Raw genomic sequence first — 14,132 nt, 5'->3', positions numbered from 1 at the left:
ACTTCAAAATTGCATCCGAAATATCCCCCGTCTTCTCTTCAGCCCGATTTAAAGTTCCTGCTTCTTGGGAGACACAGTCATGAGCATGATACAGTGCTTTAATTCTTCAAGTTTCTGAGAGGTGAAATCCAATCTCTTGGTATCCTTAGCATATCCTGTAACATCAACCTGAACAGCAAATTCCTTTTGATCCTCTTCTACATGAGACTTTGAATCTGAGCGGATAATATTACATATCTTCTCTTCTACCTGATTACATAACACATGCTACATGATTATTTTGGATAAAACGAACAGTTGCTTGTACAATCTTCCCTTCAGAAAGACTCTCTTCACTTTCTCCAGTAAGCGAATAAAATTCCTCATCTTGTGTTGGTGGTTTATGTTCAGGCCGTCATTCCTCAAAACCTTTTAGTAGCTCAACTTTAATATCCCTCAGTTTCATGCCAAAGTTAATCAAAAAAACAACAGTACATCTTGTCATCTCTCTCTTGCTGAATCATTGCAGATATATAAGCTCTGTCAACCTCTCACAGTTAAGCCTATGAACCTGGCCTTTTCGATCCTCACTTAATAACAAAGTTGGCAACGCTTTGAGTTACTTGAATTGCGTCTGCAGAGTGAGGAATTATTGGTATTTCCCATTCAAATGTATTTTTCTCTGGATGCCACTGTACAGCAGTCACTGGATGATTGTAGGCCTCCATAGTTGAGACATATGTCATGGTGACAGCGTCCAAAGGTGTAGCATTGTCTCAGCTTAGTTGAGCTTATTTGGTGGTATGTTCTCCACACAGCTTGGGAAGCTTAGCAATGTAACCATGCCAACATTGATAGATGACGCCAACGCTTTTTGATCATTTGTATGGGATTGTGGCTTCTGCATGTACGAGAGGGCACCACAGTAAAGAGCATTGCTAGGCAGAGGCAACTCAGTTTTGTTGTTTATCTCTGGATTCACAACCCTTACATATGTTTCCTGACCCAGATACCAGGTATCTAGATTTTTAGCTCGGAGATTCCACATGCCAACATTATCTAGAGATACTAGAATTGTTGTCCAGGCATTGGGGAAAACCTGTGCTGTGGCACGAGCAACTCCATCCCATTTGTTGTAAGTTCCTCAGTTGTTTTCGGTCCAATCTCCATAGTCCATCCCGAGAACGAAAAAGGCATAGCCATCCATGTGATAACTTTGCACAGTTGTATCATTATTCGGTAGAATGATTTCCATGAATCCTTTATAGGTGTCGTTAATTATTGACGTATCAAGCTTTGGTGTCCTGTTCATTTGTCTGTCTGGGAAATCAAGTTTGAAGTCTCCGGTTAGATTAAAATGATCAGCAAGCTTGAGTGGAGTTGCAGGAGCTTGGTAGGAGATCCCATTCAAAGTGCAACGTCGTTTCCCATTGACCAATTCTGGTGGCTTGTTTTTCAACACAAAGACCTGAGTGACATTGATAGATCCATTTGAAAGACCCCTGTGGATTAGGCCTCGCAGCCCCGGCAGATACATTCCACCTGATAGATTTTGCCTGGTTCATAGAGAAGTACCTGTCATAATAATCATCCGGACCATCTGGAAGAGGCCCTTTTGCCTTACCTTTAGAATTAGAATAATGCAATATTGCCACACCCGTGACATTGGACCAAATAGTTGTATTAACAAAGCGCGCACTTGCCACCATGTAATAATCACTGCTTGCATTCTGGTCCATCGTCACCAGGAATGAGTAAGACTGACCAACATGAATATCCAAATTTGTGTAATTTTGTTGTGATGTATAGGACCCTTCTGTCTCCGCAAGCAGCAAATTATGATTCTGGATTCTGAAGTTCAAAGAAGTTGAATCTTGCAAACCACGATGCAGATATAGCAACATATGTAACAGGGCAGCACAAGGTTTGCAGTCACCATTTTGTAAAGAAAGATTAGGTGCTAATTTCTCACACAGCACAACCTTGCCTTGCGCTCTCTTCCACAACATATTATCAGTCTAAAGATCAAGATGACTCTGCGCAAACAAGCCCCGAGCAAACACGTAAGGAACGCAGAGGGACACGTAAACGTAAGGAAGGCAGGGAGCTGTCAAAAGTTTCGTAAGGATAGGTGCCACAATTTCTCGAAGCGCCCACAGACCACGCAAACGAGAAAATCCATTTGCTTTGACTTGGTCAAATTTGATAAGCCCACTATCATCTGTCAACAGTGCCATTTGACCTAGCATCACCAGTCTTGTCCAGATCCTGAGAAATATGAGTTCCGACGCCCAATCTTGATAAAGACCGAACACAGGACTTTCATTGATGAGTACACGCAAAAGCACTATCACCAACAGCTCAAATAATATAGCATCCAATGTTGAAGGCGTAAAGATCATTGCATTTGATTCCATGTGTAATAGGAAACCGGAGAATGGAAGCAAACAATGCCCGGCCGAGAGAAACAGGTACCACCACTAATGTTGAGTTAAAGGAAAGTAAAGTGAGTCATGCCCAAAATAACAGTAACACAATGCGTAGAACAAACATGCACTCTTCATACTCTGCCGAGTTTTCCCCCTCAAACTCTTCGACACCTTCCACACTTGATGCAGAATTTTCATGCACTATTCTATTATCATTCCCAACTGCTTGAAGAGCTAACTTGTTCAATAAGCATGCTAAGATTTTGGACCTCCATTGAAAACTCGAACAAATCCCCAATTTCGTAGCACGCTACGAAATCACCTAAACAGGTAGCGCTGCGAAACTGCTAAAAGATTTATGCGTTGTGAAAACACTTTGTCCTTAAGCAAGACTGAAAATTTTGGCAACAGAATTTTCAGTGATAACAGTGGCTCCACTTGGGATAGTGTGCCCTTGTGGTACACTAAGAACTCGCAGGTCCAGTGCCTTATCCACTTATGACAAGCAGAAATTTGCTTAACCAGCATGACTGTAGGAGAAAGAAAGCTACATCTACTGAAAAACGCTCAGTTGACTTTGAGCTTATTTGTATTTACCTACCTACCTACCTACCCTAACAATTTCAACTTCCTTTCTGCTCAATCAATATGAAATTTCCAATGTAGCCAATCCTCTGTTTTATCTGATATTTGATTTCTTTGACTGCATCAGAGTTCAAAGCCAATCTGATAGTGTGATGACTGCTGCCACTGAAATTGTCTCTGATCTTTATAAGTAAACTGAAACACTGGAGAGTAAAATTCTTCCATGTAATCAGCTACAGGGTCCCAGAATACATGATCAGCTTGTTTTTCCTTGTAACTTTCCAGCTGTGCAAACTGATCTTCAACTACAGTATTCGGTTCCTCAATCGTGAAAGAGAAAGGAACCAGCATTGTCTCCTTGCGTTCTGCCATAGAAGGCTGCTGAAAATAACGATCATGATCATGAAAACTACATGCCTGAATTTGTCCTTCTAAATCTTCAATTTCTTTTTCAAGGTCCTCAGCAAATTCATCCAAAAATCTCATCCTATCCTCTGCCTTGCAGTCAAAGGATTTTAGATATGAGGATAAGGACAAAGAAAAAGATTCATTTGTTTCTTCTTTACAATGATCATCATTCCATTGTTTGAAACCCTCAACTGAAGGAGAGTTTACCACCACCTCTGACCTATCTATCCATTCCTCCAAAAACATAAGCCATAAGTCTTGAAATGACTTAACGGATTTGATAGGAAAGCTTTCAATCCATTGTTTGCATTTCCCTTGAAGTGAATCATAGAATAACATAATGCAAACATCCTCATGTTTAACTCTAAGAAGCTCAGTAAAATGACAAAAATCTGTTATATGCTTCAAGGTTAAACTCAAATCTTCTCCGTTGAATTTTGGACCATTCCTTAGAAAATATGCATCCTTGGGAAAATGATTTGGGAAACCATGAATTCCTGAGAAATCTATGCATGCATACCTTGAACTAAGAATGGCAGCTTCTGGGTCCTTCATACCTCCAATGGAATCACCATGAATGTATGACTTTCGAATTCTTCAACAATGGAGTCGCCAAGGTAGTTTTGCAGCCTCGAAAACCTTCTGAGCTCCTGCTACCTTCAGAAATTCTGCTTCATAATTTCGGGAAAGAATAATCTTCAGGCTCCCGGCAGACGCACCAAAATGTTATCACAAAATCGTGTACTAAGGGCTGCTACCTAGCAAGATTTCATGAAACTATTTCAAACCAGGCTCTTAACTAAGGCTTAGCCTCCTTAGTCTGAGAGGGCTCTCTCATAGGTTATTGATATTGAACAAGATGGCTAACTCTTACAAGACACATGAAAAATAAGCTCACTGGACAGAATTTCTTCCCATTGGGCTTATGGAGTCTCATACATTTCAGTAAACAAAAGCACTGTCCTTTCATGGAAGTCAAGGCTCTTTACATCAGATGTTCAAACATACTTTACAAAACCACAGCTTGCCAAGCATACAGGAAGTCAGAGCATTAAACATGAATTCTGAGTGATTATGCTGTAACAATACTGTAAAAAGAACACTAAGAGAATATACCACCATACATTTGAACAATATGATCTATTGAGAATCTTGAGAAGAAAAAACAGCTGTTTTTCTATTACTGTAATCTGCTTCACATAAACCAAAACAATCTTTTCTAAAAACATCCAACCCTTTGTTTATTTCTCTTTCAGCGATTTATAAAGTTCTCCTACTTGACTCTGATTCCTCTGAGGGGAATTCGAAGTCCTTTCCTAATGACACCTATTCACTTTTAAACTAACTAATAAAAGCCACTTTCCTACTAATTGACAGCTCTGGACTCCTAAAACAATTAAAACTCTAATTCTACATCATGCTGGAAAAAGCATTTATTACAACCAAGCTTCACTCTCTGCCAAGTGGATTACTATAGCGGTAGCTTTGATGGCCTTAATTACAATGAACTTCATTCTTTGACATCTGCTTACTTTCTGGCGGTGGCTGTGATGAAACTTTAATGCTCCATGTTTGTCTTTAATGACATATCTTTCTGTTACCCTGAAACATAGGCCCCTGTTTGTCGGTCTTTGATTTGCCTCAACATATTCGAATCCTAAGGAGTATGCTTTTATCCTTTAATAAAAAGAGTGGGCTGCCACGTCCTTAATGTGTTGTAGGCTGTAATGATGGACAGGTGTTTCTCTTCCTCAACTCCCGCTCACAGTATCACAATAGCTGCTCTGCGTTTAAAATCATCACCTCGCTACGAAACTGCTGTGTGATTTAAAGAAAACACAGTCTTCCTTTCATTCATACCAAACTCATAATTGTTTGCGTTGAATCAGATACATTTTCAGTGTGATTCTCATTAATGCAAGTCACAATAATGAGCTTGACATCTTTGTTTTGGTGCCTTAAAAGCTCTGGCTTTACCAACGCACTCATGGATAGAATCACCGCATCCTGCATTATCTCAGAAGGTTACTGTTCCACCATAGATAACTAGTCCTCCACTTTCTGACTATTCATCATTCCAACAAATGAATAACAATTTGTAAGTAATCCTGTTCAGCTGCCAGGCTTCAAATTGTCATACATCCTCACTGCCCAGTTTATTCTGATTAATGTGCACATGAGACTTCAAATCTGTATGCATAATACACCTAACCCATTGCTTGGTTGATTTCAATTATCATGCATATCTGGCATGAGATTAACATCCATAAGAAACCCAGGGTTCTCTTTTGCCAGATTATAGTGTTCTGAGGCATATTTTGACCCACCATGTTTACCAAGTGGCATTGGTACAGGCATGCCAAAGTGCTCTGAGTTGACAACTTGCTGAGAACTAAGACTTGGCTCCTCAGTGCTCTTAACAGGCAATAGTACATGACTCTGACCATCCACTGACTTTTGATTATTATCGGACTTCAAAATTGCATCCGAAATATCCCCCGTCTTCTCTTCAGCCCGATTTAAAGTTCCTGCTTCTTGGGAGACACAGTCATGAGCATGATACAGTGCTTTAATTCTTCAAGTTTCTGAGAGGTGAAATCCAATCTCTTGGTATCCTTAGCATATCCTGTAACATCAACCTGAACAACAAATTCCTTTTGATCCTCTTCTACATGAGACTTTGAATCTGAGCGGATAATATTACATATCTTCTCTTCTACCTGATTACATAACACATGCTACATGATTATTTTGGATAAAACGAACAGTTGCTTGTACAATCTTCCCTTCAGAAAGACTCTCTTCACTTTCTCCAGTAAGCGAATAAAATTCCTCATCTTGTGTTGGTGGTTTATGTTCAGGCCGTCATTCCTCAAAACCTTTTAGTAGCTCAACTTTAATATCCCTCAGTTTCATGCCAAAGTTAATCAAAGAAACAACAGTACATCTTGTCATCTCTCTCTTGCTGAATCATTGCAGATATATAAGCTCTGTCAACCTCTCACAGTTAAGCCTATGAACCTGGCCTTTTCGATCCTCACTTAATAACAAAGTTGGCAACGCTTTGAGTTACTTGAATTGCGTCTGCAGAGTGAGGAATTATTGGTATTTCCCATTCAAATGTATTTTTCTCTGGATGCCACTGTACAGCAGTCACTGGATGATTGTAGGCCTCCATAGTTGAGACATATGTCATGGTGACAGCGTCCAAAGGTGTAGCATCGTCTCAGCTTAGTTGAGCTTATTTGGTGGTATGTTCTCCACACAGCTTGGGAAGCCTAGCAATGTAACCATGCCAACATTGATAGATGACGCCGACGCTTTTTGATCATTTGTATGGGATTGTGGCTTCTGCATGTGCGAGAGGGCACCACAGTAAAGAGCATTGCTAGGCAGAGGCAACTCAGTTTTGTTGTTTATCTCTGGATTCACAACCCTTACATATGTTTCCTGACCCAGATACCAGGTATCTAGATTTTTAGCTCGGAGATTCCACATGCCAACATTATCTAGAGATACTAGAATTGCTGTCCAGGCATTGGGGAAAACCTGTGCTGTGGCACAAGCAACTCCATCCCATTTGTTGTAAGTTCCTCGGCTGTTTTCGGTCCAATCTCCATAGTCCATCCCGAGAACGAAAAAGGCATAGCCATCCATGTGATAACTTTGCACAGTTGTATCATTATTCGGTAGAATGATTTCCATGAATCCTTTATAGGTGCCGTTAATTATTGACGTATCAAGCTTTGGTGTCCTGTTCATTTGTCTGTCTGGGAAATCAAGTTTGAAGTCTCCGGTTAGATTAAAATGATCAGCAAGCTTGAGTGGAGTTGCAGGAGCTTGGTAGGAGATCCCATTCAAAGTGCAACGTCGTTTCCCATTGACCAATTCTGGTGGCTTGTTTTTCAACACAAAGACCTGAGTGACATTGATAGATCCATTTGAAAGACCCCTGTGGATTAGGCCTCGCAGCCCCGGCAGATACATTCCACCTGATAGATTTTGCCTGGTTCATAGAGAAGTACCTGTCATAATAATCATCCGGACCATCTGGAAGAGGCCCTTTTGCCTTACCTTTAGAATTAGAATAATGCAATATTGCCACACCCGTGACATTGGACCAAATAGTTGTATTAACAAAGCGCGCACTTGCCACCATGTAATAATCACTGCTTGCATTCTGGTCCATCGTCACCAGGAATGAGTAAGACTGACCAACATGAATATCCAAATTTGTGTAATTTTGTTGTGATGTATAGGACCCTTCTGTCTCCACAAGCAGCAAATTATGATTCTGGATTCTGAAGTTCAAAGAAGTTGAATCTTGCAAACCACGATGCAGATATAGCAACATATGTAACAGGGCAGCACAAGGTTTGCAGTCACCATTTTGTAAAGAAAGATTAGGTGCTAATTTCTCACACAGCACAACCTTGCCTTGCGCTCTCTTCCACAACATATTATCAGTCTAAAGATCAAGATGACTCTGCGCAAACAAGCCCCGAGCAAACACGTAAGGAACGCAGAGGGACACGTAAACGTAAGGAAGGCAGGGAGCTGTCAAAAGTTTCGTAAGGATAGGTGCCACAATTTCTCGAAGCGCCCACAGACCACGCAAACGAGAAAATCCATCTGCTCTGACTTGGTCAAATTTGATAAGCCCACTATCATCTGTCAACGGTGCCATTTGACCTAGCATCACCAGTCTTGTCCAGATCCTGAGAAATATGAGTTCCGACGCCCAATCTTGATAAAGACCGAACACAGGACTTTCATTGATGAGTACACGCAAAAGCACTATCACCAACAGCTCAAATAATATAGCATCCAATGTTGAAGGCGTAAAGATCATTGCATTTGATTCCATGTGTAATAGGAAACCGGAGAATGGAAGCAAACAATGCCCGGCCGAGAGAAACAGGTACCACCACTAATGTTGAGTTAAAGGAAAGTAAAGTGAGTCATGCCCAAAATAACAGTAACACAATGCGTAGAACAAACATGCACTCTTCATACTCTGCCGAGTTTTCCCCCTCAAACTCTTCGACACCTTCCACACTTGATGCAAAATTTTCATGCACTATTCTATTATCATTCCCAACTGCTGGAAGAGCTAACTTGTTCAATAAGCATGCTAAGATTTTGGACCTCCATTGAAAACTCGAACAAATCCCCAATTTCGTAGCATGCTACGAAATCTCCTAAACAGGTAGCGCTGCGAAACTGCTAAAAGATTTATGCGCTGTGAAAACACTTTGTCCTTAAGCAAGACTGAAAATTTTGGCAACAGAATTTTCAGTGATAACAAACCACATGCAATACCATGAATTTAAAATCTAGCAAGGAAAATAAACTTGAAAAACGGTACCTACAAAGAATCTGGTTGTAGCTACTTGATCTTGCCTTTCCCTACTTGATCTTTGCTTCCTCTTGCCGTCTTTGTCTTTCTTGATCCAATGCTAAAATGCTCCAAGAAAACTCTAAGTGTCCAAGAGTGAGAGAAAGAGAGAGAATAATGAGAGAGCTCCAAAACTAAACTGACAAAAGGTTACCAACTGATCCTCAAAAACTTTTTTATAAATGAGAACTCTATTTTCTTCATTTTTCATTATTTTCCTTCATTTTCCTCCTCATATGCAACCTACGACCTTTCACCTCCCTTTTCTCCTAATTTCCATTATTTTCATAAATAAATGTGCCAAAAATGCCATTTCTCCTTTCCAAAGCCTTAGCCATTTCCTCTGCCATGATAAACCAATGAACACCCACACTAGGATGTTTTGCCCAACATTCAACTTGGAATAAGTGTCCCATCAACTGTGGTTATTGTTTTTGCCTTTATTAACTTTTATTACATGGAATTTTCACTAGGCTTGTTAGGGGGACACCGTCCTCAATGTTCAACCACACCTATACCTCATCAAAACCGCTGAAAATCAAACATACTACCCATGGAGCTTTATAACATAACTCGATGCAATATTTACAATGATCACCTGGCTGAAAAGCAAACCAACATGACAACATAATGGCATGACACCCGTACCGCTTATTGGAGCTTTATAACATAGCTCATGGTGGTATTTACATCCATATACATATGTACATATACCAAAACATCATCAAACATATAACAAAGATATATGCTAAAACACCATACCAAAATTGCTTTGCCTCAACTTGCAAATAAGGGAGGATACATAGCCTACATCTGATCCGCTATCTCCCATGTAGCTTCATCGGGCCCAAAGTGCTTCCACTGCACTTTAACTTGCTCAATTTCTCGATTCTAGAGCATGAGCACCTTTTTCTGCAATATACAGTGAGGCTCCGGCTGGAATTATCCATCTCGTTACACCTGCAATACAGATCAGATAATCACATTATCAACATCGTTAACATACTTCCTAAGCAATGACACATGGAAAAAATCATGGGCTTTCGCTATCAGAGGCATTGCAATTCGATAGGCTACTGGCTCAATCCTCTCAACAATACTAAAGGGTCCACAAAACAGTGGTGCCAATTTGGCACATGATCCAATCTGTAAGGAGCTCTTCTTTGGTTTGATGCGCAAGTACACCTATTCCCCAACTTGGAACTCTTTGAACAACATGTTCCAATCTGCATAGCTCTTCTACCTATCATGTGCTGCCTTTAGATTCTTCTTGATTACCTGCATTTCCTATTACATGTCTGCCAACGTATCCGGTCCAATCAACACCCTGCTAATTGGATCACTCTAACTAATGGGAGTATTGCAACTCCTCCAATACAATGCCTCAAACAGACTCACCCCCAAAGATTCCTGATACCCATTGTTGTAAGAAAACTCTACCAATGGAAGGTACTCTTCCCACTTTCGCCGCTGGTGCATCACATACAACCTCAACATGTCCGAAATATCATGTTGATCCTCTCTGTCTGTCCATTTGTCTGCGGATGATAAGTTGTACTGAAGGCTAACTATGTGCCCAAACCTACAAATAACTCCTTCCAAAACTTGGAAATGAACTTTGCATCCATGTCTGACACAATCTTCTTTGGAATACTATGCAATCTGATCACATCTCTCATGAATACCTGTGATACATCGCTAACTGAGAATGTAGACTTCACTGGAATGAAGTGTGCATACTTTGTCAACCTATCCACAACAACCATGATGGAATCATGTTGTCTCACTGTCCTCGGCAATCCTGTGATGAATTCCATGGAAATGACTTCCCATTTCCACTATGGAATCACAATCAGTTGTAGCAGCCCACCTGGGTGCTTACACTCTGATTTCACACGGTGATAATTGAAACACCTAGCCACAAACTCTTCTACATCCTTCTTTAGATTTGGCCAATCGTAACATCTATTCACTGTTATCAATGTCTTCTGATACCCTGGGTGATCTGAATACGGTTTCGCATAAAACTCCCTCAAGATCACCTTCTTGAGCTCACTACTATCTGGCACATATATCCCGTCTCTGAAGCTGACCAATCCATCTGTTGTAAGACAGTAATCCACATCCTGTGCACCTACACCTATACCTGTACTTGTACTACCACATGTATATGTACTTATACTACCACATGTACATGTACCTGTACTACCACATGTACATGTACCTGTACCTATACTATTACCTATACCTGTACCATTACTCTGCTACAACCTGTGCACAATCTCCATATACGTGACATCCTGTTGACCTCCTTGCAAGATCCTACCCTGTAAGTTTGTCCCACAGGAGCTCATAGCTGCTAAGTGATTTACCTGTATCTGCCTACTAAGAGAATCTGCGACCCTGTTCTCCTTTCCTTTGATGTACCTAATCTCAAAGTCAAACTCACTGATCATGGCCAACCATCTAGCTTGTCTGGTGTTCAGATTCGACTGGTCAAACAATTACCTCAACCCAATGTGATCACTCAGAAGTACAAACCTCCTGCCAAGAATACATTGCCTCCACATTTTCAATGCATGTGTGATCGCTGCTAACTCCAAATCATGTGTCAGATAGTTCTGCTCATGCTCATTTAGTTTTCGTGACTCATAGCATACCACCTATTTATCCTGCATAAGGACTCCACCAAGTCCTCTCTTGCAAGCATATGTGCACAATACAAACTCCTTGTTTCAGATCTACAATCTTTAACACTTGAGCATGTGTCAACAATTGTTTAAGCTGCTCAAAAATAGCCTCACACTCCTCGGTCCATTCAAACTTCTTACCTTTCCTCTACAATGATGTAATAGGATAAACAATTTGTGAGAAGTTCTTGATGAACCTCCTGTAATAGTTTGCCAATCCCATGAAAGATCTCACCTCATCCACATTCCTCGGAGCTACCCACTCCATGATGGCCCTTATCTTTTCTGGATCTACTGTAATGCCCTCCTTGGAGATAACATGTCCCAAGTAATGTACCTTAGTTTGAAATAAACTACACTTGCTGAACTTAGCATACAACTGATTCTCTCTCAATAACCTCAACACTGTTGCTCAATGATCGGAATGCTCTTCCTAATTTTTAGAATATACCAATATGTCATCAATGAACACAATAACAAACTTATCCAAATATGGACACAACAGATTATTCATCAAGCACATAAATGTAGCTAGAGCATTAGTCAAACCGAATGGAACTACAAGAAACTCATAATGCCCATACCTGGTCCGAGAAGATGTCTTGTAAATTTCCTTCTCTTTGAGGCGTAGCTGGTGATCTCTGGATCTCAAATCAATCTTCGAGAACATTGTTTCTCCCTTCAACTGATCGAACAAGTCATCAATCCTCGGTAATAGATACCTGTTATTAATAGTCATTTTTTCCAATTGCCTGTAGTCAATGCATAATCTGAGAGTCCATCTTTCTTCTTCAAGAATAATACTAGTGCTCCCCAAGGTGATACACTTGGTCTAATGCATCATTTGTCCATCATTTCCTTCAACTGCAACTTCAACTCTACCAATTCAGGTGTGCTCATCCTGTAAGGTGCTTTTGATGTTGGGGCTGCCCCTAGCACTAACTCAATAGAAAGGTCTACTTCCCTATGAGGTGGCACTCTGAAATATCCTCAAGAAATACATCCCGAAATTGTTGTAGAACTAGGTACTTGATCAAAACATATGTCTCCTCAACTTCCTTACCCTTGTCACTAGAAATGTGCACTACAAATAACATACACCCTTTCTTGCGACTATGCTTTGCCTACATAGTTGTCACCATCCTAACTAACGTGGCTTTCTTCTTTCCCTGTAAGACTCTTGGGATTGTCATCAACACACAATGGATTTGTCATAACAATCTACCTTGGTTCTATGAAGATACAACCAATCCATGCCCAACAACATATTGTATGATCCCAACAGTAATACGTTCAAATGTGTTGCAGTAGGCATACCATTCAAATCAAATTCACAAGCTCTTAACCAATGATGAACTCGCTTCTTTGTACTTGTAGCCAACTGCACTAACCAAGATTTTGCTTGCAATTCCTGACTCAAACCACACTTAACCACCAAGTCAGGACTAACATAGCTATAATTAGATCAAGGGTCAATCAAAATAGAAATAACTTGATTACAAATCTTACCATCCATCTCAATGATAGATGCCTGATGATCTTCCTGTTTTTTATCCAATGCTGCATAAATACGAGGAACACTCTGACCAACATCCCCAAAACTCTGTGCCTCCTGTGCATTATATATCTAAGGCCTACCACCTTGATTTTGTGGACAATATCTCATAAGATGCTCATTTCTGCATGTCCAACACTCCAACCGACTAGTACCATCACCTCTATGTTGCTGTTGTGATCCATGTCCATGTCTAGATGCATTGAAATTCTTTTGTGGTGCCACATTTTATTTCTCATCTACATTATGAAGCCTTGTTCTTTTCGGTTGCCATTTACCTTTACCTTTGTCTTTCCCTTTCCATCTTTGTTGAGATTCATTCTTACGCTTTGACTACTCATAGCAATGCTTCAATTTCCCATTAACTTCCTCAACTGACCGAGGCTCATCGTACTCAATCCAATCTCTAAATTCTAATGGAAATCCACTGAAAAATTGTTGAACTTTAGCCTTCTCATCTTTAAGATATGGTACATGTAAGGACCACATCCAGACTATGTACATATTTTTATTTATTTTTTAAATCACAGCAAAAAGCAACTAGAAGAGAAAACACAGTAGGAATTCATTTCAAGAAACATATCATAACATTTACATACATTTAACTAAGACCAACTAGTATTGCAATACATATGTACCGTTCACCAGAAGACGAGACTCTGTTCGCTTTGCTGTTGCTAGTATTCCCTTGTTGTCGGTCACCTTCGTGAATGAATGGCGATGTACTTGATCCGAATGTGATGACCCACCGGTTAACCTCCCAGCCTACTCCTTGGGTACTCTTCTTCCCCGCGGACCCCCGAGCTGCAATGGGGTTGTACAATGGAGAATTTCAATAGCTGGTAGAGGAGAGCACTCCTTGGCTCAAGAGTCCCCTCTCTAAAATCCTCTACCTCACCAAACTCACTATAGGATCGTAATCACTGCTTTGACATCATCTCATCCATCCAACAATAGGGTTCCCAAAAGTCCCTTCTCTCATGGCTTGCCCCTTCTTTTATAGGAGTCCTCATAGGTGACACTTGGCATGTCATGCATAATTAGTTATTTTTTTTATAATTCAATGGCTTGATTATTCACCCACCCAA

The 14,132-nt window shown here is 40.4% G+C and overlaps 2 pseudogenes; both read right to left on the bottom strand.

The window, feature by feature from the left end:
• Positions 1–760: 760 nt before the first annotated feature.
• On the bottom strand, positions 761–1,988 carry LOC149261876 (monocopper oxidase-like protein SKU5 pseudogene; annotated as a pseudogene).
• A 4,644-nt stretch (positions 1,989–6,632) lies between these two features.
• On the bottom strand, positions 6,633–7,860 carry LOC149261875 (monocopper oxidase-like protein SKU5 pseudogene; annotated as a pseudogene).
• Between the last annotated feature and the right edge of the window lie 6,272 nt (positions 7,861–14,132).

The sequence above is a fragment of the Pinus tabuliformis genome, chromosome 6, assembly GCF_031772625.1.
Source record: "Pinus tabuliformis cultivar Carrire ecotype Pingquan chromosome 6, CPIR1, whole genome shotgun sequence".
Taxonomy (NCBI): domain Eukaryota; kingdom Viridiplantae; phylum Streptophyta; class Pinopsida; order Pinales; family Pinaceae; genus Pinus; species Pinus tabuliformis.
The sequence above is the reverse complement of the archived record's forward strand: the minus strand, read 5'-3'. Positions and strand labels throughout refer to the sequence as shown.